Source organism: Triticum dicoccoides, chromosome 6B, assembly GCF_002162155.2.
Source record: "Triticum dicoccoides isolate Atlit2015 ecotype Zavitan chromosome 6B, WEW_v2.0, whole genome shotgun sequence".
Taxonomy (NCBI): Eukaryota; Viridiplantae; Streptophyta; class Magnoliopsida; order Poales; family Poaceae; genus Triticum; species Triticum dicoccoides.
Genome location: NC_041391.1, coordinates 178,038,859 through 178,046,948, shown reverse-complemented (window position 1 = coordinate 178,046,948; position 8,090 = coordinate 178,038,859). Strand labels below are relative to the sequence as shown.

The 8,090-nt window shown below is 39.7% G+C and overlaps 1 pseudogene; it reads right to left on the bottom strand.

Annotated features, from left to right (window-relative positions):
• Window positions 1-1,498: 1,498 nt before the first annotated feature.
• On the bottom strand, window positions 1,499-3,480 carry LOC119320496 (annotated as a pseudogene).
• Between the last annotated feature and the right edge of the window lie 4,610 nt (window positions 3,481-8,090).

Sequence of the window (8,090 nt, the reverse complement as noted above, 5' to 3'; positions counted from 1 at the left end):
AGGACGGGCTAGCTATGGCAACAAATTGGGCAAAATTAAGAAAGCTTTATTGCTTGTACAGACTCCCCAGCAGCTTCTACTTTTTCCTAAAAGTGCCCATGCTATCACATGGAATAATACGATGGTTTTAGACATAAGCTAAGTGCACATTTGTACAGCCGTCTTAACACCAGCACTACGTAGTTTATTTTGTAACCCTGAACGACATCATTATTGGTTAGAAATTGACAGGCAACTGTTACAAGAACGACCATCGTGGAAACTGCAAGAGAGAGTAGACCATGCATGCATGCACGACAGACGCAGATATACACTGCAAGTCCGTGCAGAAAGACAAATACGCGATGCTGGCCGCGGCACGGGTGATGTTGCAAGGCTGCTTGAACAGCTGCTGCAGGCTATGGACCAGAGCCAGACCAGCTGCATGTCAACTTTTCAGAGGTTTTTCATTTTCATATAAGAGGCAAATGTTTGACCTACGCTCTTGCTTGCTTGCCTCCCTTGATGGCTAGTAGTACAGACCGGCTCACACGGCTTCTACGTAGTACTACCAGATACTCCGTTGGTTCAAGCATGCATGCGGCCGGGCTCCTGCACAGGAGATGCCGCCGTTGGTTCAAGCTCTGGCAGCTGGATGCATGCATGGCTGGCCCATCAGCTAGCATGGTATACGTGCCAACTTTTGGGGTTTCGTGGTCTTTCACGGAAGAGGCAACTGTTTGACATGCCTCCTTTGGTTGCCTCCTTTGATGGCTACCACAGAAATGGAGCTGGTGGTGCATGCTCATCTTATGGTAATGCCGGCGATGCAAAATAGAGAAGCAAGCACCGGAGTCTTTTCTACTTCCGGTCCACGGACCTGCCGAGGGCTAGAGCTCAACAAGACGACACCGTACGTCCTCTCTCACGAAAAACACAAGCACAAGACGACACGCTATATTTGTACGAACACATCACAGATTGTGCAAGCTATAGACCTAGACACATAGCATGGAAATTGCAAGAGAGAGAGAGAGAGAGAGAGAGAGAGAGAGAGAGAGAGAGACAACGAGTTGTAATGTGTCGACAATGGACTTGCATTGCTGCCTTGGCCTCCGTGTTGATGTTGTCGCACCAACCAAACGAAGGAAGGGGAAGAGCAGGCATGGCAAGAGCAAGTTTCGATTTGACCGTGCGACGCTACCACGACCAAGAGCATGCATGCACGTCTGACTGACTACTCCATAAAATTGCTAATCCGTGCCTGTCTTGCATATTCCCACACCGTACCATAAATGCTCACATGCTCCCAACATTCAAAAACCAAATTTCAGTGTTCCAGAAAAATCTGGACTGAATTTTTTTCAATGTTCACACAACATGTTTCTACAATCTCCAAAATTTTCAAACCAAAACTCGAAACACACATGTAACTCACACAGAGATTTTTCTTTTGTTGCAGTAGTTATTACTTGATCGATCACTTGATATATAAGCCAGGAGCGACTGGCATGACCGATTAACCGAAGAGCGGGCAGTGGGAGCTGCCGTAGGCCATGCCGTGCAGATCGAGCTGGCTGGACACCGCGTGGAAGGCGTACATGTCCGCCTCCGAGCCGTCGCCGCCCATCTCCACCGCCGCCACGCCGTCCCACCCGCCCATCACCGGGTTGTCCATGAACCCGAACGCCGGGTTGTCCATGAACGACCCGAACGCCGGGTCCTCGCGCATGCTCTGCATACATGGTACACATGATCGTCAGCTCGGATTCATGCATGATCGTTGCTATAGAGATAGCTAGGGAGCGAGAGAGCTCACCAGCTCCTGCTTCAGTTTCTTGTACACCTCCTCGGAGTGCTTCACCTGCACATATGGATTTCAAGAGCAAAAGCATGTATTATTAGTACACGAATGCAACAAGCTTCGGAGTCAGATTGTACACCAGGAGGCACCGAATGACAAAAGCCAGATTCTACATATAAATAGACTTGCTACACTCTTGCAAATGGCACAAATGCCAAATACACACGTGTTGACATGCTCTTTTGTTGCTTGTCTAACTGCATTGTCATTGAGAAACCTTTCAAGCAAAAAGATGCGTTCAGAATGAAATTTTCGGGAAAAACTCATCCTGTTCTCCATGCATGCATGATGCAGCTCATGAAGTGCAGTTAATGGTCATACATATCTACACAGACTATATACAGTGTGACCAAATGACGACACAGTACAAAGATCTGGTGAAAACATGGTTTTTGAACAGTGACATGGAGAACTAAGTTCAACTAACCAAACAAAGAAACTGTAACAAGTGTCTGCTGACACAAGGCAAGGTAAACGAATTGGGGGAATAAAGATCTACTTTTCTGGCACCAAAACGGCTATCTACACAAAATTGGGCAATTCCTGAAATAAACTAGTCCAATCCATAGAGAAGAACTGTTTAGAAAAGTTCTCACCTTCTTCTTGTAGGTTTCAGTCTGCCTGGTGATCACATGATACTGCTTGATGAAAACGAAAAAATAACAGAAAGCAGAAGATTAGCTAAGCTGTTATGTTGTTAAAGCAGGAAGCAATACATGCATGTACATGAGATGAAATTAAACAAGAAAACCCCAACGAATTCTTCAGAACTATAAATCAATCAATCACTTCTTAAGTCTCTACTGTCAGAGATGGAGAACTCGAATATAGATACACCAAAGAGTTGTCGAGGCCTGAATCAGTTAATGAGCACGATCGGGTTTGTACCTTCCTCTGGCGAACCACCTCGAGAGCGGCGCCGACATTTTGCTCGAGCCCGCGCAGCTCCTGGAAAGTGATTGACCTGATCTCGGTGCGCAGGTTCTGGTTGATGTCCTTGAGCTGGCTCAGGGTGCGCTGCATATTCTGCGATGATTTCAAACCGAGAAAAATCAGCCAAATCGAAGAACGGAGTAAGTGTTACAGCTAAAGAAAAGGATGGGATGGAGTCAAGATAGAGAAGCAGCAACCAACCTCATACTGCTCGGTCCACAGGCTGGTCCCGGTGGCCTGCTGGTAGCGGTCGAAGACCCCCTTGATGCTGCAAGTAGCATCGGATGAAGAGGAACAATACGAAGCTGCCTCAGACTCAGAGAGGTGATCAAGCAAGCAACTACTCCCTCCGTTCCGAATTACTTGTCTTAAATTTGTCTAGAAACGGATGTATCTATCACTAAAATAAGTCTAGATACATCTGTATTTAGACAAATCCAAGACAAGTAATTCGGAACGGAGGGAGTAGGTGGTGATGTTAACCAAGCAGTTGGTTGTGTACCTACTCGGCGCCGTCGCTGCAGAAGTGGTGGTGCTTGCCGGAGGAGGAGAGCACGACGACGGCGACCTGGGCGTCGCAGAGCACGGCGAGCTCCCGCGCCTTCTTCATGATCCCCGACCGCCGCTTGGAGTAGCACACCTGCCTGCTGGTCGCGTCCTCGATCCGCTTTATCTCGAACTTCCCCAGCCGCCCCATCTCGACCGAGCGATCCAGCAATCGCGCGAGCGCAGGCCGCCGCGCGCGGGCTAGCTGGGTGAAGTCGACCCGCGCAACGTACGACGGGGAGAAGAGAAAGAGATCGGCTGGCTAGCTTCTTCTTCTTCTTCTTCAGCTGGCTGGGTTTGGTAGAGGAGAATGGTGGTGTCGAGTGTACCGTGTACTCTGTCTCTTGTGACTCTGTGTGCGCGTTTTGGGGAGGTGAGCAGGAGCGCTGCTTGTTGTGCAAGTCCACACGCACAAAAGCCAAATTAATATTTGCATTGTCTGCACGAGATGGGTGTTGAGCAGCTGCAGATTGGAGATCAGCTGCGTGTCACAGACGAGGCAACGAACGCTCTTGTTTGCCCGTGCGTTCAGGCTTGGAGCTCCAGCAGGAGGATGCATGCATGCATGGCTGGCCTATCACCATCACCTAGCTGCTCCATGCATGCGCGTCAACTTTTGGTGGTTCGTTTTTGAGTCAATTACACCAGAGGTGCTAAAACTTGGCCTGAAAAATCACTTTAGTGCCAAAACTTGCGACATACATTGAACTAGTGCTACAACTTGTTTTTGGCATGCATATACAGTGCAAATTGCATTTGTAGATGGATACGGAGCTGACTAGGCGCGCCACGTGGCATATATAGGGCGTGTGTCCTGTTATTTTATGGAAAACCCCTCGAAACTATATTTTTCAAAAAAAAAATGTGGGCAACAGGATTTAAACCCCTGATCTGCAAGGTGCAGGCGCTCATGCCTAACAAATGCACCCAGAACAGTTTTCTGTTATATTTGCAAATGTACTTTATATATCGAGGCACACTTAAGCTAGCTGGAGACCCTAAACCATTTTGCGGTGTTATATTTTTAACAACAACTAAACTATATGTAAATTATAATCTTGTTTACTAATATGTAAATCATAATCGTGTGTCATGCCTTAAGATTTTTTTTAAATCTATATATTTTAATAAATGCTTACATAAGTTTAAAATGTTCACAGTTTTTTTAGAAACAAATCTTCAGAGTTTTACCAAAATATTAATGTAGTATATAAACTGTTCATGTTTAATAAATTTTCTATATATTTTAATAAATGCTTATATAAGTTTATAAATCTTCACAGTTTTAATGAAACACCCATGTAGTCTATAAAAGTGTGCATGTTTTAAGAAACATATATTCATATAATGTAAAAATCATTGGCTAGGATTCAAACCAGTGACATGTAGTCATCAGGTGCGCGTAGCCACCACCCCACCCTTTTTCTTCAGAAATTTATGAAATATATGTAAATTATAATCTTATATTATAAATAATATATATATATATATATATATATATATATATATATATATATATATATATATGTGTGTGTGTGTGTGTGTGTGTGTGTGTGTGTGTGTATATAGACACACACATAATAATATTACATTATAAAAATATTCATGTATTATTTTAAAAATTATCCATATGGTTAAATTGTAAATTATAAAATTATGCACGTAATGATTTTCATATTCAATAAAAATATCAAAGTATTTTTTGTTTTTCTATATATTTAAATAAATGATAACATATATTTAAATTTGCATGCCTTTAATAAAATAGTTATGTATTATAAAAGTGTTCATTTTTATTCTGCAGTTTATTTTGTTTATAATGCACAATTATAATTTGCATATAATTTATAATTTTTATAACAAATAACAGTGCAAAATGGTCAGTAGGGTGTCGATCCTGCTTAAGGTGTACCGAATATATAGTGTGTATCCGTTTAGTACGAAAAACGGTTTTTGGTCCATTAGTCAGGCAGATGCGCATCCATGCTGCAGATCACGAGTTCAAAATCCATCAGCCACCATTTTTGCACATATTTGCTCGCTGACAGATGGGACCGACATGTGGCAGTGGCCTTTTTGTGAAAAAAAATAATTTCGATGGGATTTCACAAAATAACAGGCCACAAGCCCTATCTATACCATTTAATGGCTAACAGTGAGTCCCATGTCACATGGCACGTCTAGTCAGCATTGTGTCTGTATACAAATGCGATTTGCACCGTATATGCACGTCAAAGCCAAGTTATAGCACTAGTTCAATGTATGCCGTAAGTTTTGGCACTAAAGTGATTTTTGACGCCAAGTTTTAGCACCAGTGGTGTAATTGACTCTTCGTTTTTCATGGAAGGGGCGACTGTTTGACGTGCGTTTTAGCTTGCCTCCTTTGATATATATAATAATAATAATGGCACTTTTGCTACATGTAAGTCGCCTGAAAAATGAATTTTGATCAGTCAATTTTTGAGCCATTGGTTTCTGCTTCAGAATTCGTGCTACTTGTTTTTTTTTCCTGTTGTGTATGTTGTCTTGTTTTGGGCTCTATTTTCAACTGACCACTGTTTTGGGTCAGTCAAATCCTAATTAAGATGAATCCCATTTCCTGTTTCTTATAGGCCCATGATGCTCCTATTTTTCTTCTGTTTGTATGCCTTTTTCTTCTTCTTCTCTTTTTTCTTTTCTTAGTCGGTTACTATGGGTATTTTTGGGATGTTGGGTTAGTGTAAAATGTGTACACGCAAATACTATATAACATAGCATAAATTATATTAGAGTTTATTTCTTACATACTAAATATGTGCAAAGTTGTGTGCAAATTTTTTAAGCTTATTTTTCTTTTATTCTTAAATGAAAAACTTCATTATTTTTTAATATGTTACAGTTTTATTTCATTTCCTTTCGTCTCTGAGGTTGATACTAATGTCATTATATCATTCGTTCTTAAGAAACATCTTTTTTTTCTTGAATTACCACCATTATATGCTCACTCTTGCACATACTATAGAAAAGCATAATTTTTGTGTAAAGTTTGTGCAATTTTTTTCATTGTGTGCTTCTTTCATTTTTCTTTCTTCTAAAAGGGCAATACCAATGCCACTAATTCATTCTTCCTTCGGAAAATCTATTTTTTGTTTTGTTTTTTTGTTTTATTTTCTTTTTTGATAGATAATACTAATGCCACTAAATTCATTCCTTATTAGGAAAATTTATTTTTGGAAATTCCACTATTATATGCTTATTATTGTATATTATAAAAGGCACAATTTCAGTGTAAATCATGCGTAAATTTTGATATTTTTTATTTGTTTCTTGTGAAAGGGTAATACCAATGCCACAAATTCATTCATCCTTTTAAAACTTCATTATTTTGTGTCTTTTCCGCTTTCTTTGTTCTTTAAGGGTAATACCAATCCCACTAAATTCTTTCCTTCTTAGGGAACTTCATTCATTATGAAATTTCACTATGTTATGCTTATTCTTCCATATTATAAAAAGTGCAATTTTTATGTAAGTTGTGGGCAAATTTGTCTTTTAAAATTATTTCCCTTACTTTTGGAAGGGAAATACTAATGCCACAAAAATTCATTATTTTTATAAAATTCCATTTTTTATTTTTTTTGTGTCAATTCCTTTTTTATAGATAATGCTAATTCCATTAAATTCATTTCTTCTTAGGAAGATTCATTTTTTGAAGTTCCACCATTATATACATATTGTTGCATATTATAAAAAAGTGCAATTTCTGTGTAAACTTTAGTATATTTTTTCTTCTAAAAGGGTAATACCATTGCCAGAAATTCATTCTTCATTAGAAAAACTTCATTATTTTCTTTTTCTTTTTCTTTTTTAAGGGTAATACCAATACCACTAAATTATTTCCTTCTTATGGAACTTCATTATTTCAAAACTCCACTATGTTATGCTTATTCTTGTGTAGTATAAAAAGTGCAATTTCTATGTAAGTTGTGTGCAAATTTTGTCTTATTCTTTTTTTTTCTTTCTTTTGGAAGGGAAATACTAATGCCACAATTCTTCCTTAGAAAACTTTTTTTATTTTATTCTTTATGCTTTTGTTTCATTTTCTTTGTTTTTAAGGGTAATACCCATGCCACTAAATTCCATTGTTTGTATGCCTGCATAAAACGTGATATTATAAGAATAATTAGGAAATACTTTGCTATCCAAGATAGCCTTAGTTATATGTGATTTCGAATTTATCCTACATGCATTATTAGCTAATACTCCCTCAATATTTATTTTAGGACTGGGGGAGTAACATGTACGTACATAGCTTAGACAAGAACTCACAAGTATTAGAAAGCTAATACAAATCCGTACATATTTGAAAAGAATATCATTAACCTTTCCAGCGTCCGCACGTATGCATTGACAGAGACTGGGCAATGACGATAAACACTAGTGCAGAATCGGTCTTTAGTGCCGGTTCGTAACGGACTTTAGTGCCGGTTCGCCAACCGGCACTAAAGAGTGGGGACTATAGGTCTCCGGCCTTTAGTACGGTTCGTCACGAACCGGCGCTAAAGTGCCACCACGTGGCACGAGCCAGGCCCGTTTGCGTGGAGGGCATTAGTACCGGTTGGTAACACCAACCGGTACTAAATGTTTGGGTGTTTTTCTTTTAATTTTTGCTTTAATTTTGTGTTTTCAATTTGGCTTTATTTTCCATTTAATTCTTTTTTGTTTGCTGGTATTTCACGATACTACAAATTGTACACGTTATGCATATATATTAAATAGATTTTCTCGTACG